Here is a 26,616-nt window from a genome sequence, read left to right as displayed (position 1 = left end):
CCCAGAATCCCCTGTCCAATCACAACGCTGCCTTAAACAGCATTGTGATTGGTCTGAGCACCATGGATCGGCGCTCAGACAGGGGCTTGGAGGCTTTGCATGTTCCCCACCAGGCTGTGTAATGCAGCCTGGTGAAGAAGATGCAAAGTGCGCATGACGGTTTGACCAGCCGGTCAAACCGTCATGCAAACTTTACAGTGTGCTTTACATGCCTCCCCCGCCCCCTGCACAGGCAAGCCCGGCTCACCCGCTCTGCCCTGCACCCGAGCAAGAAGGAAAACTAAAACGATAATAACTTAGTTATTATCGTTTAAGTTTTCCTTTTTACACTGCTCACAGAGCAATGGGCGATGCTCCTCCACCTTCGCAGAGGAGCCGCCCCTGTTCTCATCGCGAACAGAAAGTTTCTCAACATGAGCGGTCGCGACCATGCGCGACCGTGCGTGTTGAGAAATCTGTCCACCCACGTTGAGAAATCTCACTGAGAGGTGGATTTTTCTCACTCACCAACTTGACGTTGGCGAGCGAGGAAAAAACTCTGTTACGCTCCGCAGAGGGCAGTAAACTCTGCAAACTCCATGAATGGAGAGGAGTTCATAACCCAGGGCTAGTGGCCGCTTATTTGTCATTTCCCACCTGTGCAATGTGCAGTGGATGTTCCCAGTTTTGCTTAGGCTCATAGGATCATGCAAAGGAGAGAAGGCCTTTAACCACGTCTTTGACTATATTCCCAGGGCTGGCACACATGAAAAGAAGCTCTCAAGAGGTTCACAGATATGATACTCAAAATCGCAATGTGTGAGAGGGCAAGGAGGGTCACACGCACCCTCACGAATCCCTTGCATTGTTGTGCAAATCACAGACTGCACTTCCCTATAGGTGAGTCCCATCTGCCCTACTAAAGGCAGACTGGGTAAGCTGGCACTGAAAGACAGAGAGGTGGTGTTTCACTGCTGCGCTTACTCCAGTACAGAGTCAAACTCAATTTTCATCTGCAAGCGAATTCATAGTTTAGCTTTGTAAAATGGTATTTCAGACCTTTTTTCATGAACACTAGGCCTGGGCTAAAAATCCGTTCCGCTTGCAGAAATTGCGATAATTTGACATTTTTGCGTTCCGCGGAGAGCGCGAAAATTTCAAAATTTCCGCAATCCGCATTTTACCGGAAATTTTTTGCTTGCTTGCACTGTAAAATAATACATTCTTGCGTGCGCGCGATCGCCTTACCTGAATCCCCGCGTTCGCCGACAAGTTTTCCCGATCCGGTCGCGTTCTCCACGAGATGTTGGATTGTTGGTAGCCATTTGCGCTGTCTCGCTACAGTTCGCGCCCGCAGTGACATCATTCGTCGCGCGATCACGTCTTTCTTCTCGCGATCATGCACCGCGAGACAAGTGAAAACAAAATGGTCGCGCCCGCGAGCAACCGCATGGGTAAGTTGGCGAGCCGCGACCACGCAGAACATACCACGAACGGGCGGGAAAAAAACTTCCGCATCTTCGCAATATTTCCACGTGTTTGCGGAGATTTTTAACATTTTCGCGATAATTTGTGAAAGTGAATTTCACAAACTCCCCCCACCCCTAATGAACACACCCACCCCTGCAGGTGATTTCTCTAATCGAGCATAAAAGATATCTAAAAGGACACCACTTGACAGACACATTGGTAGGCCAACTCTTTATTAAACCTCTCCTGACAATTTGTCACTGGAACCTGACTGATGAACCCAAACTAGGATGAAACCGGTACTGGGTTGCTTGTGTTTCGGTTCTGGGAGGATCTGGCTTGGAAGCTTGGGTTGTACTATTCTGACTGGAGCAAGACAAGGCTGATTTGCATATAGCTGGGTCCAAAATGAGTTGGCATGGGATGCAAAATAAGGATGGATTGTGATGCGCCCTGAGTGATTACTAATAGGTTAGATTAATTCAAGCATTCTATCCCTCAGTAGTATTATATACTTATTAGCTCCCCAACTCAGGCAGCAACTGCTGCACTGAGAACCCTCACGTTCCTTCCCCATATTCTACATTGTAGCCAGTACGACATAACCACATACAAGTCTCCACACATATCCCCCTTAAAACAATAACATACAACAAAAGGGCAATAGGTACATAAAATCCCAATACAACATTAAATGCAAGAAATACATCAAAATGTTCATATTACCATATGTTTCCAGAAACTAATCAATACCACATTGCAATGTAAATATTTAAAAAACAATATGAGCACCAATACTACAAAGTGCACAGGGACTGGAAAATTAACCCATTACATCATTTTTACATCGTACATGTGCTCTTCTCACTTTAACAAAAATATCGTTGGTTTGTGGTTCTCTTATTGCACAAAGAATTTCCACCTACTTTGTCAGCCATAACAACATCAGCAGTAACCACATCACCACCTTCCTGACTCACATCTTTCTAGATTACATCCTCACCCCCCATATTGCACAATTTAGTACGCACCACAAATTCTTTTCCCAACAGAAATTACAGAAATCATGCTCTGATTGCACACTTTTCCTCCTTTAACCACAACTGTATGGTCTCGCAGATTAATTACTTTTTAGGTAAGGATAATCTTGACCAACGTTTCATTACTTTCACTTTCTTTTTCACAAAGTGCTCTTTCAACTTGCAACCAATGCCTTCTTTAAATCCAAATCCTTTCCCAGAACATCACCATGCACCATTTTCTGATCCACCCATCCCCTGTTCAAATCAATGCAGGCAATTTTTCCTCTCATGAGGGGAAAAGTTGACTCTCAGTCACACTGTGTGGGGAAGTTCTATCAGTCCACAACATCTCTTTAATCACCTTTTTCCAATTCATGTTATTCACCACAGCTAACTGTAAATGATCCTCTAATACCCGGTTTAATCTCTCCACGGAACCATTACCTCTGTGATGATAGAGAGATGTTCTAATATGGGGAATACCATGCTCCTGAAGAAAATTCCTCATTTCTATCAAAACCAACTGTGTATCGTTAGCAATAACTAACCCTAACATAAAACCCTCTATGGAAAACACCTCACTAATATGGTGGTTCCACAGATACAGCAGGAGAAGGCACCTTAACTTGTGTCTTGTCACTAATAACACAAGCATCACAGTGCTTAACAAAACATTCTGCTGCTGTATCGAGACCAGGCTGCCAGTCCCAAATACCTCTATGACCACAATGTGCAAGACCATTCAACACCATATTCACACAATTTAACATACAAACAGTCTCCAAATCTTACACTTTATCACCACAATCTGCATCCTCCTCTGGTGCCAGTAGTCTCAACAAACAATCTGCAGCAAAATTCCTCTCCCATGAAACATGCTCTAATTTGTACAGAAATTCCTGCATCTGATATTGCCATTAGGCGATGCGAGGAGTGGCCTCCCCCCCACCACGAGTACACAATAAATCCACTAATGGTTTGTGGTCAGTACGCAAGATAAATTCATTTCCCCATAAAAAGTATTTAAAATATTCCACACACCAACCCATTGCCAAAGCCTGCCATTCTACTTGCAAAATTGGGGGCCAACCTGAGCATAAAATTCAACTAAACCTAAAAATACTTTACCTGATCCTTGTCTTTAGGTGGAGGTGCCTCCTCAATGGCTCTTTTTCAGTTTGGGTTGCACACCCTTAGTAAACACATGTTGGGTTGCACACCCTTAGAAGAAACATGATGGCCTAAATAATCCCCATCCGATTGTGCAAATTGATATCAATTCACTCATCTTTAGTATATTCAACATCTGCGTCAACCTCATGTCATATTCACTGTTGTGTTTTCCATAAACCAAAATATAATCTTGGAAACATTCAACCCCATCAGTTTCTTTAAACAAGAGTATCATCACGCTTTGGGACACAGAGGATGCCAATGCCAACCCAAATGGCATGCAAATGTAGCGATGTGCACTCCCCGGTGTCACAAATGAAGTAAGATATTTTGAATACTGATGTAACTCCGGTTCAGGGAAGACCTGGCTTTGCAGCTCGGGCTGGACTGTTTCCATGAGGAACAGGGTCAAGACTAATTTGCATATAGCTGGGTCTGAACTGGGGTGGCATGGTGAGCAAGAAATGATAGATTTAACCCAGATCTCTTGACTAGGGGTGAATGTTTTGATTTGTTCTGCATTCTGTCCATCAATTATGTGTCTTTAGCTTGCAATTGAATAAACACAGTATGATATGATGAGTGTGGTGTGCAAGGATTGAGGCTAACAATTAAACATCATAACCTTAACTCACATGGAACTGTTTGATAAGTAGCACATCATGGTCAATGGTGAAAAATATTGCCTGATGGGCCCCGGAAGATCATTGTGCATGCATGCCATTGATGTCTGGTGTAGAGGAACCTTCCATACCTTGTATAAGACAACATCCTGACTCATAGTCATGGATTTAACCCAGATCTCTTGACTGCGGTTGAATGTTTTGATTTGTTCTGCATTCCGTCAATCAATTGTGTGTCTTTTGCTTTCTCACCCTAAGTATGCCAGGTATGCCCAGACGTGGGTCCCGGGCTCACTGTGCCACTTGATTCAAGTGATTCAAGCTATTATGGCTGATGAGGGGCGAAACACCGAAACTGGTCCTAGGATGCTTGTTTCCGGTCCAAGGAGGACCTGGCTTGGCAGTTTGGGATGAACTGTTCTCATGAGGCATAGGGTCAAGACTGATTTGCATATGGCTAGGTCTAAACTGGGGTGGCATGGTGAGCAAAAGAAAGATGGATTTAACCCAGATCTCTTGACAGATCTCTTGACTAGTGTTGAATGTTTTGAGTTGTTCTGCGTTCCATCCATCAATTGTGTGTCTTTTGCTTTCTCACCCTAAGTGCACCTGGCATGCCCAGACGTGGGTCCTGGGCTCACTGTGCCACTGAATTGTAGCTATCCTGGCTGATGAGGTGCGAAACCCCGAAACTGGTCCTAGGATGCTTGTTTCCGGTCCAGGGGGGACCTGGTTTGGCATTTCGGGATGGACTGTTCCCATGAGGCACAGGGTCAAGACTGATTTGCATATGGCCAGATCTAAACTGGGGTGGCATGGTGAGCAAAATGATGGATTCAACCCAGATCTCTTGACTGGGGTTGAGTGTTTTGATTTGATCTGCTTCCCATCCATCATTAGTGTGTCTTTTGCTATTCAATTGCAAGCAGCACATGTGATGCCTCTGGGAATAACATGGTCTCCAATTCTATTTCAACTAGTAACCACTGGGTTTCATTTGCTTTCTAACAGCACCCATGTCTATCTAAACCTACTTTACAGAGTCTGAGACACCTGATATGTTGCTGACTGCTTGAGGTGAATTTAATGTAGCAGAATTGGTAGTGACTAAAGTCAGCAAAGCCAGAGTTCCTAATTTGTCATCAAAATATTTGACCTCATCGTAACAGCCATGATGGTACTTCCCCTGCTTCAGAGCAAACAATGATCAGAATTCAAAGTTTCACGTCACACACAAAATTATCACATGATAAAAGTGTAAACGGTCTGCAATATCTGTCTTAGCCTGGCCTTTAAATGTCTTTTGAGTTATGTGTTTCAATTGTGTACTTTACAGCGATTTTGTTTCACAACAACTGCAGCAAGAACATACTATATTCTGTAAGAATTGTAAACGTGATTTTCCCCTTTAATAATCACATGAAGTTTTTAATTGGTGATGGGAAAGGGTAGAGCTGTCCCTTTAAAATGGCACTCTGTGCAATGAACTCTATGGCACAGTAGAAGGCTATGGCTGAAATGCGTAGGTCTGACTTGGGGGTTAACATGCACCTTGTACTCTGCTGGATATTTCCTTAAAAACTATGGAAACAGTTTGAAGCCTAATATATCGCTTCCGTAAGGATTCCTGCATGCCGTCCGTCTGTTGGTCCTGGTTACGGAGTTGTGAAAGCAGGGCGGGTCTCAGATGTTTTCTCTAATATATATATATGTGGGTGTTTGTGTGTGTGTGTGTATATATATATTTATTTTTTCAATGAAAAACCACAGGTTTCAGGAACGTTATAGTTATTTTGACATTTCACTCATACAAAACCAGAGAAATTCAGCCGATATAGTTAGTTGAGCTAACTATAACTCACACCCCCGCAATGCACTGCTGATGACGTCACATATTACATCACTCATGACATGGTCAGTGACATCACTGATGACATCATCCACTGATAACATTTCAAATGGCATCACTGATGACATCATCCACTTAATCTCTGATGCACCTACTCACACCCTAATATAACCTTTCATACACCCACTCTAAAATACAGACTACCATTCTCAAAACCATAGACACACCAATATCAGTTAGTACATACCCACTCACTGATTCCTAGTTCTATACACACATCCGCTCACTCACCCATACATTTACTCATACATGCAGTCACTCATCAATACAGCCACTATTATACTCATATACCCATACTGACACTCACACACTGCCACTCACCCATAGAGTTACTCACCTAGTCAGTCACCCAAAGAGTCAATCACAATGCCATTTATTCACCTATACAGTTATACACATACCACCTCACTTATTCATACAGATACTAACACATACTTACTCTCTTAAACAATCACTGACACAAGCACGCACTCATCCATATATCCACTCTCACAATCACTCACTCTCACATACAGTCTCTTATATAATCCAACACTCACATATACTGCCATTCACATATGTAGTTACTCACACATATACCACTGAGACATCCATTCACTCACCAACACAGCCATATGCACACTCACTCACCAATACAGCCCCTTGCAGATGAACTCATGAACCCATACACCCACTGAATCACCGACTCACACATCAATGCAGGTAGTCACACAACACACAGCCATTCAGGCACCCATACAGGTACTCAGACAACCAATCAATAACCCCTATAGACACTGATGTACCTATTCACAACCCATGCAGCCACTTACACACCAACTGACAGACTGATACAGACATTCACACAGATTATTCTCTCACCGATACATTCACCCAGACACGTAAAATCACTCATTTATACAGTCAGTCACACACTGACTGAACCATCATATATATATCACATTCTTAAACTTTTTAGAAACACTCACAGTCACTGGATGATGTCACCAGTGATGTCATCAGTGATGTCATTTGCGATGTCATCAGTGATGTCATGAGTGATGTCACTGACCATGTCATGAGTGATGTAATTTGTGACGTCATCAGCAGTGCATTGCAGGGCCGTGAGTTATAGATAGCTCAGCTGATAGCTCAGCTTAGCTCAGCTAACTATAATGGCTGAATTTCTCTGGTTTTGTATGAGTAAAATGACTTACTAACTATAACGTCCCTGAAACCTGTGTTTTTTTCAGTGAATATCTAAGGTTTTGTAAATGCAAGTTTGTAACTATAACATCCCTGACACCTGTGGTTTTGTCAGTGAATTATATATATATATATATTCACTAAAAAAACGTAGGTTTCTGGGACGTTATAGTTTGTTTAACATTTGACTAATATAAAACCAGAGAAATTTACCCATTGTAGTTAGTTGAGCTAACAATAACTCGCGCGCCCGCAATGCACTGCTGATGATGTCACATATTACATCACTCATGACATGGTCAGTGACATCACTGATGACATCTCAAATGACATCACTGATGACATCACTCATGACCTCATCCAGTGATTGTGTGTTTCTATAAAATGTAAATATGTTTTATATATATATGCCAAAATATATATTGAAGAATGAATGCATTTACAAGTGCTTAAAGGAATTATTTCGTATGTATGTGACTGACTGTATAAGTGAGTGATTGAACGTGTCTTACTGAATGCATGGGTTACTGACTAAACTGTGTAAAAGTCTGTATTAGTCTCTCCATTGGTGTGTAAGCAACTGCATGGGTTGCTGAATACCTACATGAGTGTCTATATAGGTTATTGATTTGTTGTCTGAGTATCTGTATGGGTCCCTGACTGTCTGTGTGGGTGGGTGAGTATATGAGTCTGTGCATAGATGTATGAGTGGGTGATTCAGTGGTTGTATGGATTACAAAGTGCATTTGGAAAGGGCTGTATGGGTGAGTTAGTGTGTCTATGGGTGTGTTGGTGCGTGGATAAATGTCTCAGTGGTATATCTGTGACTAACTACATGTTTTAAGCCACTATATGTGAGTGTTGGAGTATATAAATGAGTATACGTAAGACTAAGTTATTTCAAGAGTGGGTGTATAAATAAGTGTCTGCTTCTATCAGTGATTGTATAAGACAGTAAATATGTGTTAGTATCTGTATAAATAAGTGATGTGGTATGTCTAAAAATAATGAAGTTGGTGTGTATAACTGTATACATGATTAAATGGGTATGTGATTCATTCTTTGTATTATTGACTAGGCATGTGAGTAACTCTGTGGACGAGTGGCAGCATATGACTGCATGTATAGATGCCTGAGTGCATATTATAGTCCTCTATTGATGAGTAACTACATGTATAAGTGACTAGATGTGTGTGTAGACCTAGGAAATAGTGAGTGCTATGTAGTATACGACATTCTTCTGTGTATGGTTTCAAAAATGGTAGTCAGCATTTTAGAATGGGTGCATCAAAGTTTCTATTAGAGCATCAGTATGTGCATCAGATTGTCACATGGATGATGTCATGAGTGATGTCATCAGTGATGTCATTTGAGATGTCATCAATGATGTCACTGACCATGGCATGAGTGATGTAATATGTGACATCATCAGCAGTGCATTGTTAGCTCAACTAACTATAACAGGTGAATTTCACTGGTTTTATATGAGTCAAATGTTCAACTAATTCTAACGTCCCTGAAACCTGTGTTTTTTTTAGTGAATTTCAAAGGTTTTTTAAATGCTAATTCCTAACTGTAATGTCTGTAAAACCTATAGTTTTTTCAGTGAATTTCTAAGGTTTTTTAAATATTAATTTCATATTTTAATATGTATAAAACCTGTGGGCCCGATTCACAGAACTAACTTAAGACCAAATCCTAAACTTACTACCATTTTGGTATTCACAGAATGCACTTACTACTTCTGGTATTCACAGAATGCACTTACTACTTTTGGAATTCACAGAATGAACTTACTACTTTTGATATTCACAGAATGGATTTACGACTACTAACTTTACGTCCGCACTTGGGCCGGAATTTCCGCCTCTGAAGTGGAAATTCCGCACCTGGAGCAGGAAGTCCGCTTGCGGACCGGAAGCTCCAATTTCAGGCCGGAAACTCCGCTCCCGGGCCGGAAAGTCTGCTCTCAGGCCGGAAGCTCAGATTTGGGGCCAGAATACATTAACTGTGGCCATTGATCATTTGAGCCAAGGGTAAAAACCTGTCCAAGTCCCTACCATCCCCCACCATGCATCAGCTGACACACTCCAGCCAATTCCAGCCAACGGCTCCAGTTTGCCATGATGTTGCAAATGCCTACCGTCCCCCACCATGCTCCAGCTGAAGCCAATTAACACTAATTGACCAGCAGCAAAAAACATTGAAAAGCAGCACACAGTGAAGGAACAGGTTTGCCACAGAGAGTTTGTGTTCACAACGCTGACACTGGCAGAGAATAATGGAGCTATTGAGGAGGAAGAGGAATTTCACTGCAGAGGAGACCACCATGCTTGTGGAGTTTATAGTGAGGCACCACAAACGCCTCTAAGGACTCCCACCCTACTGCACCAGTGGGACACAGAAGACAGCCCTAAGGCAGCAATTAGTCACTGCTGTCACAGCATTGGGGGAGGAGAGGCGCACATCCAGGATATCAAGGAAAAGTGGCAGGATGAGAGGCAGAGGGTGAAGGAGAAATACTCCTGAATCGAATTAAACTGGATCCTCCCTGCTGCATACTCTGAACCCCGCATCCGCCTCAACCCACTGGAGGAGGATATCCTGACCACAATACACCCCCACTTGGTCCATGGGCTGCCTGTTAGTGACATCCGCTACATGGTACCAGGTAAGTGGGATGAAAAGAAAAAGTGCATGAAAAGATTGTCTGTAATGCACTGTCATTGTGAATAAGGAAGTTGTCCAAAGTGTATATAAAAATTATAGTCAGTCAGAGACTCATGTGTCACCCTCTGTATGTAGCACCACAAGTCCCACAATCCTTAGCAATGGAAATGGCAAATCCCTCCCCCACTTTAGAAAACATCGGCACTGTACTGTTGCAGTAATACACAAGCCTGCTAAGTAGCAATTGACAAATATCAGCAGAGATGCGCCAGTAACAATGCGACACGCAATCCAACTCTTGTGCAACCCCGGATGCGTCACATTTACAATGCGGTGCACTGTGGCGCAGGGATAGACAGATGTGTGTTGCATCTGATGGCATTGGGGGGGGCTTTGCTGGAGTAGTGTCGCAAGTGTGACGCAACTCCAACAATGTCCAAGGACCGCCTACACCTAACGTTCTGTGCCACTCATTACATGTGCTTCAAGCAGACGTAAGTTTGCGTAGCTCCACCCTATGAAAAGTGACTCCGTGAAATCTCGTCGATTACACTGCATCACTTGTACGAGGCATAACCAAAGAAATGCACACCCTGCCTACATCACAGCTGATGCATGTTTAATGTTGCGCAGGGCTGCACAACGTGATGCATCCCCATAGATGCATTACGTTGTGAATAAGTCTAAATGTGTCACCTGTATTACCCCACCGCTGTGTCACAGAAGTGACGCAACAGCGGTATTAATGTATTCCAAGGGGTGTGTAAACCTGCCACAAATTATCCAAGAAGTAAATCACCCTGTGCCAGCTTAAATCACAAAGCAGAAGGTGAGAGAATCATCAGATCAAAATAGTCATACACCTATTCTGTTGTACATTTCCCACCCTGCCACGCCATTACATCCACAATGCACCAGTGCTCCTACCTGCCCAGTCTGCGGCAGTACTGCACAACACTGTTAGCATGCAGAAGAAATGGGGAAATCCCAGAAAAGTTCCACAAGCACATTTCCCATTTGTTTACTTTTCTCTCTTCTCACCGATTGACACATTCAGCCAGAGCACAGACAACTGCAGTAGCAGAGGTCCCTGCATCTACTGGGAGGAATCGCCATCGTACAGAGAAAGGCATACCACCCTCACCGACTGGTAAGTCAAAGTGGCCAGGAGATGGTCAAAATGCATACATTGTCAGGAGTGACAGAGGGACTTATAGTGTCCACATATGAAAGTCAACCAGAGATGAAAAAAAGCTGCATTACTATTGGAGTTGTCAATGGACATCCACCTTTAGCAAATGATAATTGTGAACAGTGAATGACAAAATATTAAATGTCTTGGCTCATCATACCTTTGTAATTGTGGAACATGACATGTTTTTCAGCAACAGCCCCAGACCTGGGAATCCAATCCTGTAATCCAGTGCCACAACTAGTCAAAAGGGTGTCCCCACTATGTTGTAATAGTGTCTGTAGACCTAATCAATAAATCTAATTTGCACAAATATGGCAATGATGAACAAGAAGTGAGATACCAGGGTCAGTAGTATTGACAATGCATACACTGTCCAACTTCAAATGTTTCCAATATAGATCAAATGCCCAGTCCACACAGCTGGTCATGTACCACTTATATTGGCTGGCTTTTTTGTTGTCCATCAACAAAACACAGTAGTGGACCTCACATCATGATCCGTAGACATGTCATTGTGATATAGGTTGCATCTAGGTAGTGGGCCCATTCTAAGTTATATGTGGGATCAATCGTGATATGGGATCAATCGTGATATTAAGTATGACACACTTCAGCAACGCTGGTGCCCACAACTGCGTGTGCTCATCCTTTGTGCCAGAAATCTAGTGCATCACATGTGGCTGCAGAAATGTAAAGTTGCAAAACACACTTATCATTGTAGGTACAACGAGGTCCTCCCAAAATCAAAGACACGCACTGACTTGTGCTACAAAGTTGGCTGTGACATTTGTTCAGGGTCCACACACTGTTCCGGTGCTGGGCCAAGGGAAGTAAACCCAAGAATAAATCAGGCTGAATTCTCATTAAATGTGCCTTTCACCTACAGCATATGTTGTATGTGTTATACAACACTGTTGTCCTGCATCACAATATGCTCACATATGGCATTTGAACCCATGCAAGATCAGACCCTGGTGGCTAATGAAAGGATGACACAAAATGTATGCCAAGTGAGTGCAGAATGGACATACAATAGTACAATGAGTCTTATGAAGTGAGGAGAACACAACCGGCTTGCAGTTCAATGATCGGAAAAAATCATAATGAAAATAGCATGGCTGAGGCCAACACTGATGCCAGTTGTGTACCTTTGAGATGGATGTAGGGGATGCTAAGGTGAATCTTCATGCAGTCACACCTGCAAAATGACTTGGCTGAAGGGCAACAAGCTAATCCAGTGCAGGCGGAAGGCATCAAAGCTTCTCAGCCTATCCGCAATGTGTGAGCATAACCAAATGTTACATTCTGCTTGCCTCCTCTCCTACCGTATTCACATGTATAGGTGAGTGTTTGACATATGAGGTTTGGATGTCTGCTGTACAAGACACCAATCGTTGTCAGCTAAGTAGTACCATGATCTTGGAAATAGAGTATGCAAAGAGAGGACACTCAAAGGATGGACATATGAATTCTGTGTTCTCTCATTCAAAAATGAGCTGTGTGACTTCATGCCTAGGGAAGCACAAATGAGCAACATCATGTCCCTAACTATTGCACATCTCACACATGAACCCCTTTCTGACTTGTCAACAGACAACATTAGACTCCGGAAAAATGTAAGTCTTAATGGCAAAGGTGAAAGCGGTGTAATGCGGAGGAGTCCGGGTCATTTATCCCTTCCTATCAGTAACCTTCTCATACAAGTGTGTCTGTTGATGTGTAATCTTATTGAAGTCAGTGCTGCGTGGAGGTAACGGCTGGCAACTGCTGCATGTGAGCAGGTGCCCACATGTAAAGTCCATGAGGTAAACATGCTGCACATTGTCCTGGATTACCCAAAAATGGTCATTGAGAATGACATGTTGGCTCAGAGCTACCATCTGTTGTTAAAAAATATAGACCTGTATGTCTCATCACAGCTGCTGACAGGATGACACCACAGCACAGTACACCATCCCGGGGACTGCATGACATCCTGGCTGGAGCAGTGAAACCATTGCGCACCTGTCCTTCAGGTAATTCTGGCATGAGGCGTGTCTGTTGAAGTGTCATCTTATTGATGTCAGTGCTGTGTGGAGGTAATGGCTGGCAAATGCTGCATGTGAGCAGGTGCCCACATGTAAAGTCCATGAGGTAAACATGCTGCACATTGTCCTGGATTACCCACAAATGGTTATTGAGAATGACATGTTGGCTCAGAGCTATCATCTGTTGTTAAAAAATATAGATCTGTATGTCTCATCACAGCTGCTGACAGGATGACACCACAGCAGCGGACATCATCCCGGGGACTGCATGATAGCCTGGCTGCAGCAGATAAACCATTGCGCACCTGTCCTTTAGGTAATTCTGGCATGAGTTGTGTCACTAGCTTAGATTCCTAAGCCATGACAGAGATCAAGATTCCCCTCTGCATGGAAACAGCAGTTGTTGTTTACAAAGTGAAATACAAATCAGGAGTGTCATGTGCCTGTCTGTCAATTAGTGGTGCAGATCTTTGAGAATGTTGTCACTTCCCTCTACAGCTGCTGAATCAGGGACAGCTATGTTAACAACAGCTATGAGGAGACAAGTCCTGCAGGTGACACTAGGGGGGAACACCAAGGGACAGAAAGTTGTGGCTGGAGCTGGTGAGTTTGCTTGTATCATACTCATTTTACATCTCACTGACCACGATCGAGCTGTAGAACTATTAAACGCTGACATTTGTTAAAAGCGAGATACCAGGCTGCTTTAGGAGGATTAATAGAATTTTAATGTGTTTTAGAACTGAATTGAATTGTCATAGTCATTATTTTAATCATTGACCGCCCTGTAATACTTTGTGTTTTAAATAGATATTTGACTCCTACCCGACCCGTTAGAATGGGGGGAACTGGGCACTCGAACTCGTCCACGAGCACCAGCCGCCATCTTAGGGCTGGCTCGGGACGCGTTCTAGCTCTTCTACACTTCCGGGAGAGAGCTACATAGAGCGAGCGAGCCCGTTGCTCGGAGATACTCATTTTACATCTCACTGACCACGATCGAGCTGTAGAACTATTAAACGCTGACATTTGTTAAAAGCGAGATACCAGGCTGCTTTAGGAGGATTAATAGAATTTTAATGTGTTTTAGAACTGAATTGAATTGTCATAGTCATTATTTTAATCATTGACCGCCCTGTAATACTTTGTGTTTTAAATAGATATTTGACTCCTACCCGACCCGTTAGAACGGGGGGAACTGGGCACTCGAACTCGTCCACGAGCACCAGCCGCCATCTTAGGGCTGGCTCGGGACGCGTTCTAGCTCTTCTACACTTCCGGGAGAGAGCTACATAGAGCGAGCGAGCCCGTTGCTCGGAGATACTCATTTTACATCTCACTGACCACGATCGAGCTGTAGAACTATTAAACGCTGACATTTGTTAAAAGCGAGATACCAGGCTGCTTTAGGAGGATTAATAGAATTTTAATGTGTTTTAGAACTGAATTGAATTGTCATAGTCATTATTTTAATCATTGACCGCCCTGTAATACTTTGTGTTTTAAATAGATATTTGACTCCTACCCGACCCGTTAGAACGGGGGGAACTGGGCACTCGAACTCGTCCACGAGCACCAGCCGCCATCTTAGGGCTGGCTCGGGACGCGTTCTAGCTCTTCAACACTTCCGGGAGAGAGCTATATAGTCCTCGCTCACCCAGGATGCGCAGCGGTCGTGCGCAGCGGGCGTGCGCCGAAGACGCGCCTAAGACAAGCCCGTCTGCGCCCGTCCGTGCCAGATCCGGGCCCAGGGCCACCCCCCCTGGTCCGGCTACCACTCACGAAGCCACAGCTACTCTATGCTACACCTCCGCACAGCTGAAACAGTGGAATACAGGTGTGGGTAGGTCTTGTAAATTACTATAGGGCTGCCGACAAACATCACGCCCTATTCCCAGGAATCCCTTAGCGCCTCCCCAGTTGTCGACCAATATGTAAAAGCAGCACTACTCAATGTACGCTCACTCCCCCAACATAGTCTGGTAGTAAGGGAGACCATTATTAATCAAGAACTGGATATACTCTTTATTACCGAGTCTTGGGGAGATGATGCTTCCGGTCCGGATTTTGTACTGGCTACCCCACAAGGTTATTGTGTATCCAGACAAGATAGGACCTCAGGGCGAGGTGGAGGCTTAGCCATTATATATAGGGATACCTATCGGATCAAATGTAACCTTGTTCACAGCACTAATTGCGAAGCTGTTGCATTTACTATTAATCTCACCCAGAAACAAGCTTTTAAAGGGACACTTGTGTACAGACCCCCAGGAACACGTACTAAATATTTGGCAGCTCTTACAGAAATTACGGAATCGGTAATAGATTCACCATGCTATACGATTCTTGGGGATTTTAATTTCCCGCTTGAAAACATGGATAATCAAGACACAGTCCAACTCATCGCTGATATGCAGGCAATAGGACTGCAGCAGCTAGTGAGGGGCCCCACACATAATGCTGGCCAGACACTGGACGGTGTATTTACCAACGACCCCAAAATTGAGACATCAGTATTATTTCCTTTGATATGGACTGATCATCAAGCTATAACCTTTAGGATTAAACAGTTACCACTCAAACTTTCTCAGAAGAAAGTCCGTCCGCTAGTGGGGGCACGGAGGTGGAGTAAGGCAGATATGCCGTACTTTACCAATCTCCTGATGTCATCTATTCCAGAAAACACAGGTGATTCTGAGACCATGTCCGCAAATTTTCAGGATTGGATCTTAAAGGCAGCCAACCAAGTTGCACCTGAAAAATATTATCGCCCCAATAGAGCTACGCCATCTGCCCAATGGTACACAGAAGAACTGCGTCTCCAACGCCAATACTGTAGAAACCTTGAAAGGCGCTGGAGGAAAAATTACAGTCCCTCTGCTAAGCAAGAGTATAAGAGCGCTCTAGCTATTTATAAAAAAGCCATTAACACGCAAAAAAATCTTTTTTATACTGGCCAAATTGAACAAGCACATAATTCATCTAGGATGCTTTTTCAAGTCGTGAACTCTCTCTCTAGCCCAAAGGGACCTATAATTGACAACTCGCAGGAACTATGTGACTCATTAGCCACATTTTTTAAAACCAAGATAACGGATATTTATTCTACTTTTTCTAAGGAACAGTTAGGAAAAACTGATGTTACTTCCATCATTCATCCAATACCCAGCAACTCCTTTTTTGATCAATTTCAGCTAGCTACTGAAGATCAGATCAGTTCGCTCATCTGTAAGATCAAATCAGGTTCTCCACTTGACCCTTGCCCTCCTACAACAATGAATAAATTACAGAATGTTATCACACAGCCGCTAACTGAAATATGTAACACCATATTTAAATCCGGTGCCTACCCAGAGAGTTGGAAGAAGGCCATTGTTAAACCTTTAATTAAAAAACCTTCCTTGGACCCCACTATTTCGTCCAACTATAGGCCTATTGCTTGCCTCCCTTTTACGTCTAAAATCATAGAGGCAATTATGAATAAACAGCTTTCAGAGTTTATTGAACATCATAAACTCTTAGATGACACTCAGTTCGGTTTCCGGAGGGAACACGGAACTGAGACAGCACTAATAAAAGCCTCAGACGAAATCAGAGAGATTATGGACTTAGGAGGAGCTGCAGTTCTTATTTTATTGGACCTATCGGCGGCCTTTGACACGGTCGACCATACCATCTTGGTCGACCGTGTCGCAACCTTTGGGATCAATCATTTGGCCAAAGACCTTATAGCCTCCTTTTTATCTAATCGCAGACAGGCAGTAAAGCTGGGCAATTACTATTCACCCACTACTGAATTACCTTGTGGGGTCCCTCAAGGATCCTCGCTAAGTCCTACACTTTTTAACATTTATGTTTCGGACTTGGCGAGGGTCATTAAATCTTATGGGATGTGCCTGACTACCTACGCTGACGATACCCAGCTCGTGCTAGCGGTATACAAGAATGGCCCTGTGGTAGCAGCTGGGTTTCAGGAGGGTTTACTGGGTGTACAATCATGGATGCACAGTAACTGCCTGAAACTTAATGCGGAGAAAACTGAGGTTATGACCTTTGGCACAATCCATCCAGAATGGTCTCACATATGGTGGCCTAGTCAGATGGGCCCGCCTCCGATGCCAGCCACCAAGGTCAGAAATCTGGGAGTGATTTTTGATAACAAGTTATATTTTGGATACCATGTTAACAAGGTCGTTTCGGCTACTTTCTTTGTATTGAAGAAAATAAAAAAACTCTTGCCGTATTTACCAGTCTCTGCAGGAAAAACACTAGTTACCACACTAGCATTTTCAAAATTAGATTATGGAAATGCTCTCTTCCTTGGCACACACAAATACATCTTAAACAAGCTTCAATCCGTCCAAAACATGGCAGCACGGATCCTGCTCAACATCCCTAGGCGACACTCCACTTCTGCAGCCATACGCCATCTTCATTGGCTAAGGGTTGAGAACAGGATCAAATTTAAGGCCCTTTGTATAGCCTATAAGGCCATTCATCAAATAGGACCTAAGTTTTTAAAAGAAGCTTTTCAGGTGTACATCCCAAAAAAAAATCTAAGATCAGCAGCTAGCCATCTTTTGAATGTCCCCCGCACAAGAACGGCCACCTGGGGTGACAGGAGATTTTTGGTAACAACGCCTGTGCTCTGGAACTCACTTCCTTTGCACATTAAAACTGCACCCACCCTTGTTAACTTTCGCAAATTATTGAAGACCTGGCTTTTTAATCAATGAGAATGCAGTCTGATCTGTGCTGTAATCTGGAGTATCTCGCTGCGCCTAGACACCTTAGGGTATTAGTTGCGCACAAAAATTTCATAAATAGATAAAATAAATAAATAAATATCATGTACATTTCTGTGTAACACCTCAGTGCTATGGTGTGAGCTGTCATTTGTGGTGGTACCCTACACAGGTCACATGATCCTCATCTGTTGATGCAAAGTACAGTTAATACAACCCTTGTGTTGCACCACATGTTATACCAGGTCAATCCCTAAAATGGTTGCAACCTCTGTTCCAGGGGATGCTGAGGATGAGGTTGACAGACCTATGACCAGTGCGGGCCGACAGGGAATCAGAGGGGAGAATCCCCTGATCCTCAAAGCAGTGATGTCGGCAGCAAGTACTGCTCAAGAGGAGGAGGATGAATTTCCTGAGGACGTCGACTTGGTGGATGATGAGGACAACATGTCCGATGATGATACATATGGCAATGAGAGCTATCGTGCCAGATTGGCAAAATCTGTCAGGGCATCACATCCTCTGCCAAGCAACGTTCGTCAGCCTCCTCCCAAGCAAAGTATGGCCTGTCCCCAGCATCGAGTAAACCAGCCACAGCTCCCACACATCACAACATAGACATCACTCCCTCACAGCCCTCACGTCCAGGACCGACATGGTGGTTCCCCTACCCGCTCTTCCCTAGACAGTGTATCCCTGCCATCCTCTCCACCATCTGGGGGAAGTACCAGCCCTGTTGTGGTGCAGGTATCCCCTGGGCACCATTCTCCTGCCCACAGGCTGCCACCTGCCACCCCCTCCCCTGCTGTTGGACCTGCTCGTCCCATCCATGGTAGACAGCTGCAGAGAGGGCCTGCGCCTAGCTATGATGGCCAGTGGGAGCAGGACTTCTTCCAACAGCAGACATATGTGAGGCAGGACATTCATGCCATAGGGGCAACCCTGTCTGACATGTCGGAGTCCCTTCAGGACATGGTCCAATTCCCTCAGGTGGTGGACAGGCTGAGCCAAGTTTTGCATAGGATGGATAGGACTTGGCAGGACATGTCCAGAAATATGCGAGACATGATATCCATCCAAAGGGAAGAGAGTGCAAGACACCATGCCTTGGCCATGAGGATGATGGAGGGCATGTTGAAAGTGATCCAAAGTCTCCCTTCCCGGTCAACGCAGGGAGGGGAGCCATCATATCTGCCCACAGGACAGCACATCCCCACACCTGTACCACCAACTGCACAGCACCACAGCAAAGGTACACATCCACACTGGTGGGCTGAACTGGCACTCCCACCATCAACCCCTGAACAGGCACTCCCGCCACCTGCACAACCACCACCAATCCTGTACAGGCACTGCCACCACCTGCACAGCCACCAACAACCCCTGTACAGGCACTGCCACCACCTGCACAACCACCACCAACCCCTGTACAGGCACTGCCACCACCTGCCCAACCACCAACAACCCCTGTACAGGCACTGCCACCACCTGCACAACAACCAACAACCCCTGTACACGCACTACCACCACCTGCACAACCAACACCAACCCCTGTACAGGCACTCCAACCACGTGTACAACCAGCCCTTGTCCAGGCACAAACATCCAATGTGCATACACCATCTGCCCCAGCACATTTTGATGACCCTGGACATTCCCAAGGACAATACCCACCTCCATGAAGGCGACGAGCCAGACCTGACCCCTCCGAGCGGTCATCACCCCCCAAATTGCGATGTTGCAAGCACGATCGCCAGTGACAGGAACCCCAAGACAATTTAACCACGTGAATGTGTGTTGAACAAATAAAGACCTTCAAAGCAAAGATTCTGTTGTGTATCATGTCCTGTGTAACGATGTAGGTGGCCTAGAGATGTGAGAAGGTATGTGTGTGTGTGACACAGTTACAAGTGTAACCCATCATTGCAACAAGCCATTATGTGCATAGCAGATGACTCACCAAATATGTGTCCATATTTTGAACCAGACATTCAAAATGAAGTCAAACAAGTTGAAGTAATTAGAATTCCTCATTGATATTTATGAAGGTACAGAAGAACAACCGTCCGTTTGAAGGGAGAAAGGAAAACAAATGATGTTCTTAATGCAGAGGGAGAAGGGAACCTGGATTGGGGTGGGGCAACAAAAATATAACACGTCAGGGAGCATCAGGGAAAACAGTCTATTTACAAGGGGAAAATAAAATAATAGTCCACGACAACGTCTCCGTCAAAAGTCAAGTGTCCTTCTGGTCATCCTCTAGGACCACAATGTCCAGATCCTCTGAGTCCGATGCAGGCACACGGCTGGCGGGTGCAGGAACAGGCACCACTTGTGTTCGTGACACACGAGGAGTACGGGGGGAAACAGTGTGGGGCAACGGACAGGGAGAGACATTGACGGTGGTATGGCAAGGAATTTGGGAGACAAGAGACGACATTACTGTGGCCATTGAATTGATGCTGGTGGTGAGGGTGGCCAGAGATTGGACAATGTCCTCTCACCTCATGCGTACCTCCGTACACACTTGTAGCATGATGCGAGCGGACATGTCTGGCTGACCCTCACACATCCACATCAAGTCCCCTGGCACAGCCACAGGAGGAACAACACCAGGAGGGGCCTGGGGGGGACAGGAGGGATGTGGTGCCTCAGGTCCGGAGCCAATGATGTCATCGAGCTGGCAGCTATGATGACTGGTTGCAGGGGATGCAGCTGGAGCCCCCAATGGAATGGGGGACTCTAGAGGTAGGAAGGGGCTGATGGCAGGCCCAGATTGTGTGTTGGCCTGCCCCGGGGACACCTCTTCAGGGCCCACAGGTGAAGAGTCTTGGAGAGAGTAGCTCTCCACCACATCATGGGCAGAGGCGTCGGGTTCTCCCCGCCTTCAATGTCCACAGCCTCCACCTGGGATGTAGCACCAGCATCAGGGTGTCTGTTGTCAGTCCGGGTGGGTGCAATCCACTTGCCTCTTGATGTTGAGGGTCCCTCCTCATCCTCCTCTTTCTCGCTGGTGGAAAGAGGGTGTAGCCGCCGCCGCACTGGTGGCCTCGCGCTCCGGACCTGGTCCTGCTGCCCTTTCATTTCGTCAGCTGTGCCTGCTGAAATGTAAGCAAAATCCTAATGTTATGGTTGTGTCATGCAGGACGAGACACATACATAGATGAGCCAAGGTTAGACTTTATTTTCCTTTGATCACACTCTGCATTTGTCAGTGTCTATGAGCTCACATTAGGTGTATGTTCACTGTCATTTACTGGAATGAGTCTGACATGGACATCTCACGTGAATGTTTGTGGCTTACACAACTGTATTGGCCAACCCTCAACCTGGCATTCTGGTGATCTGTCTGTCCTGTCACTGCTACATGTTCAGGTTCCGAAAGCAGTCCACCAAAGGAGAACATGAAGAGTCCTGATTTCTTTGATATTGGCCATTGATAGTGAGTCACAGCTATTTAACGTCTGGACAAGTGTCATCTGCTTTGTAGCATTGTATGGGACAAGACAAGTGCCGAATGTGGGTCACACATCCACAGAGGGTCTGGGCTATTTCTTTAGCTACATTGTGAGTCTAGCCTTTTGCTGTCCCCACACATGATCTGACAATTCAGTGGCACATATTGGCTTTGGTGACTGATAAGGTAGTGCAGTACACTGCTGAACAGTGGGGGATTGTTGTGACAGCTACCTGTACATGTGAAATTTCATACTGGCCACTGAGGGTGAGACGTCTGTCAGTGGACACACCTTGCAAATTTAGAATCACTTAAGAGTGATGCAAGGATGTCAAAGTCTGTTTTGACTCCATGGCACAGGATGATCTGTCTCAATTGGAACCCAAACTCTACAAATGCAGTGCAAGTCACAGCATCCAATACCCTTTGGCCTGCCATGCGCACACTGGACAGTGTCTGTACCATTGCTCATCCAATGCACACATCAGTTATGATTTCCTAGTTCCAATTGTAGTGGTGCGGGAAGAGCAGATTTCGATATGAATGCACAATTGTGGCTCATGTAGCCAGTTGTCCTGAAGAAACTACAACTCCCAAAATGCACTCTGCCCTGTACAGTCCATATGCCACAGTGTGCCTTTTTAATCTTGGTGACTGCTGCATGGACACGGAATCTGTGAATGGAGGCATGGGACACACAATGGTACAGCACTGTTTCACTCACATCATACTCCCAGACACATTTTGCATACGACGCACTTACCATGTCCCTGCTGCTCAGGCTCCTCAAGCTGAGCATGAAGGGTCGGCCAAGCTGCTCGCAGGACCCTTCTGTACAGTTGGGAGAGGCAAGGACGATGCACATGGTGCTGGGAAGACTGGCCCACCAGCTCCTCAGCCTTGTGCCGGGACCAGCGTTTTAGGTCCTCCCAGCGCTTGTGGCATGCCCTAGCACTCCTGGTGTGGACTCCCACTGCACTGCAGCGCTCACCGATGTTGGCCCACACCCTGGCCCGAGCTGCATTGCTCAGCTGGTGTTCAGGGTCCCCATATAGCTGAGGATATTTGGCCAGCACCCCCTCAGCCAAGATGTCTAAGGGGGTGCCTTCTCTTTGTAACCCTCAGCCATTATGGGGAAAATAAGAATGATGAGAGCAGCAGGATGTCAGAGGATCTGATCTGTGATAGAGGATGACTCAGAATGAACACAAAATTGCTGCCAACTTTTTCCTATGATGTATTTCCTGCCTCCCATTTCCTGTAAAACATTTCCTGTATGAAATAATGTGTTCCGGGTGATTTTCGGAGTTTACGGCCCATGAACGCAGTTTCCGGTTCCGGAGCGGAGGGTCTGCACACGCGCATTACGCTCCGCAATCGGGACTTCTGATTTCGGGCCGTAAACTCCGAAAATGACCCGGAACACATTATTTCATACAGAATATGTTTTACAGGGAGTGGGAGGCAGGAAATACATCACAGGAAATAGTTGGCAGCCATTTTGTATTCATCCTGATCCATCCACAATCAGAAATCAAATCCACTGCCATCCTGTTGTTCTGTTGTGGATAAAAATGAAATGACAGTGCAGGTGAGAATTATAAATATGTAACAAAAGGGGGAAGAGACCATTTAATGACATCTCTGCACGGATGGGGGGGGGCTGGCACAACATCAAACCCCTGTTTCAGTTTCTCCTACTTTGCATTATGGTACATGTAGTCCATATTGGGTGCTCATTACCAGAGTTGTGTGATGTGTTACGTAACATTGGGGTGGAGCAGTATGGATATATCACAGACACATGGTGTCTGATTCAACCATGACATCACTCACGCTGTGGGTGCATCATTTGTGGGGGAGTCACATCTGTTGAGGGCACAGGCCCGACAATGCAATGGCTATGGCCTTTTCTGATTAAGTGACCAATCCTCATGAGGTCCGGCTAGGTCTCTCAGAACATGTATAATTTTCCATCTGCGTCAATAGGGACATCCACTACACTGATCGCTGACATGGGCACATGAGCTGAAGCACGCTCAACCTTTTGACTACTGTCAACAGCTGTGATTTACATGCAGTTAGTGTGGCTTGCAAAGTCGTCTCAGGAAGGAATTTATTGACACAGTCGTGTATATCCAAGTTTCATCATTGGCAACAGACAGCAAACCACATTTTGTCCATAACACTACAGGTTGCTCATGTGAAAAACGTGGCAACAAGCTGCTCACGGACTTGCATGCCCTGACCTCGGTTATGTGCAATGGCCCGGTTTCCCAGATTCAGAGCTAGCCGAGGTTCCAGTGGTATGGGTAAGCAATGCATTAAGGCAATGTTGCGCAAAACACAACAGGCTAATATGATCTTGCACACGACTTCTGGGGAGTACAGCAGCACACCCCCTGTACAGTCGAGACATTTGAATCGCGACTTCAACAGACCAAAAGTACGCTCTATGATGGCTCGAGTCCGTATGTGTGCCCTATTGTACTTACGCTGTGGTACAGTGATTGCATGCCTATAAGGGATGAGGAGATGTGGGGTGAGTGCATACCCAACGTCACCTGAGGAGTGGAGAAAGGACAGTTGGTTACATTTCCCTCTTTAAATTGCACAGGACATGATCTATACTGTATTACATGCAGTATCTGGTGGGCTATGTATGTAGCTTTATGATTCTTATTGTACAATGGTTAATATTGGGGGGCATTCAGACATTTCAACAACACATTTATCTAATTTCTAACGCTTGGTACTTACCCAGTAGCCACATGTTGCCAAATTCTCCCGCAGCTATCCGCCGGGCAAGAGGTGACATGCGGAATATGAAGCTGTCATGGGTACTGCCTGGGAACACCGCATGCACATTAATGAACCTCCCAAAGGCATCACAGACAGCTTGCACGTTGATGGAATGCCATCGGTGTCTGTTGCAAAAGATGTGTGCAATGTGGCGGGGTGGCTGAAGGGCCACATGGGTACAATCAATTGCACCCAGCACACGTGGGAATTGAGCAATGAGATAGAAATCTTGTGCTGCCCTTTGTCTCAGGGCCAGTGTACGTGGCATTTGTATGTGGTTGTGGTCTCTTGCAGTAATGCATCTCAGTACCTGATGCAGGCACCGCGACTGGGTCGCCTGGGATATGCCCACATGGTCACTGGAGACCCTTTGGAAAGACCCAGTGGCAAAGAAATGGAGCGCAGAAAGAATCTTGAGATATGCTGGGATTGCATGTGTGCAGCAGGTCACAGAGTCAAGTTCCTGCTCCCACTCACATACCATATCCAAGATGACTTCTGGAGGGAAACGGTACCTGGCCCTTACATCTTGGCTGTTAATTCCAAGTAGGTTGATCCTCTGTCTGAAGATCATCTCTGCTCTCATCCTCCTCCTCCTCCTCAAGTAGTTTTGCCGCATGGCAAGGGGCAGTGCAACAAACACATTCAGTGACATGTTGAAAGGGTTTGTGTGTGTCTGCTCTGCAGTTATACATGCTGCAGAGCTAGGATTGGCTGGAGTGTGTCAGCTGATGCATTGTGGGGGATGGTAGGGACTTGGACAGGTGTTAACCCTTGGCTCAAATGATCAATGGCCACAGTTAATGTATTCTGGCCCCAAATCTGAGCTTCCGGCCCAGGAGCGAAGTTTCTGGCCCCAAATTGGACCTTCCGGCGCGCAAGCGGACTTCCCGCTCCAGGTGCGGAATTTCTGCTTCAGAGGCGGAAATTCCGGCACGAGTGTGGACATAAAGTTAGCAGTCGTAAATCCATTCTGTGAATAGCAAAAGTAGTAAGTACATTCTGTGAATGCCAAAAGTAGTAAGTGCATTTTGTAAATACCAGAAGTAGTAAGTGCATTCTGTGAATACCAAAATGGTAGTAAGTTTAGGATTTTGTCTTAAGTTAATTCTGTGAATCAGGCCCTATGTTTTTTCTATTATATTTTGAAATATTTTGGAACTCTATTATACTTCTTGTTTTTAACTTTAAAAATCATGTAATGTTTTATATCTTCCCCAAAAAATATGTATATATTTTTTTTGGGGGGAGAAAACTGCACTCCCATACCAGTAGTGTACCAAGCTCCATCACCACACGAATCCTATCCGCCATATTGCTAAACTCGTATATTATGCACATTTCGGATCCGACGAGTTCGTGGCACTGCGTCCCGTGTAACATCATATACGCATGGGCATTGCGTTGCGTATTCGACGAGTACACGCTGCCAGGCCCTGTGTTACGTCACAGACGTATAGTATTGCACCGGGTACGCAATTCCCTTTTTTTATGTCTTAAAAGTATATCTAAATAACTTTAAACAGTATAGGAGGGCACGCGAAAATCTAAATTATTTTATACATTTATATATTTCTGTAATAAACTTATATTATGATAAATATATTTTGTCAAAATCGCGTCGTGTGCGGCCTCTTGCGCGCTCGGTGCCCGATTGCCATGTGACCTTAAAAAAAAGTTCATAACATTTCCCATTGTAACAGTTGTACGACCCCACCCATTTTACTCATTCTCTCTACAGCGTTTGATGAGAGACACCTCTTCTGCTAAGAAAGCTTTTTTGAAAACTGTTTTACTGTATACACATATCTTATACTACACACAACATGCAACGATCATCTTGATCAATATTCATGCTCTGTACATTAGCCTTCCACATGTGATTTCCATGCATCTCAAACGTTCCATCAAAAAACAAATATGTGTTACACGATGCCCCTGGTGTGTGTGTCTGCACATTATTGTGCTGCTTTTCAGCCTGGGAATTGTTGGCTCTAAGGAGCATCAACAGCCACGGGCAGACTGCACATCCTAGCTCACATGCCATCTCATGAACAATAGTTTCCGCCCTCCCGACACATGCTACACTAATCTAAATTGCACACTCAGCGAGGTCATAACCTCAAAAGAAACACAAATAAGTACACTTCCTGGCCAGGCAGGAACTGAACAACGCCCAAGTCCCCAGAATAATTATTCACACCCCTACGCTGGCCTGGTGTACGCAAGCCCAGCCCACTTTGCGTACGTGTAAATAGGATAACCACGACGCCACACGTCCCTCTTCTTCCACACTACCTCAAATGATTTGCCGCATCCACCTCGCATATCACAATGCGCAATAAAAAAAAGAAACGGA

This window comes from Triturus cristatus, chromosome 3_2 (genome assembly GCF_964204655.1).
Source record: "Triturus cristatus chromosome 3_2, aTriCri1.1, whole genome shotgun sequence".
NCBI lineage: Eukaryota > Metazoa > Chordata > Amphibia > Caudata > Salamandridae > Triturus > Triturus cristatus.
Note: the sequence above shows the minus strand (reverse complement) of the source record.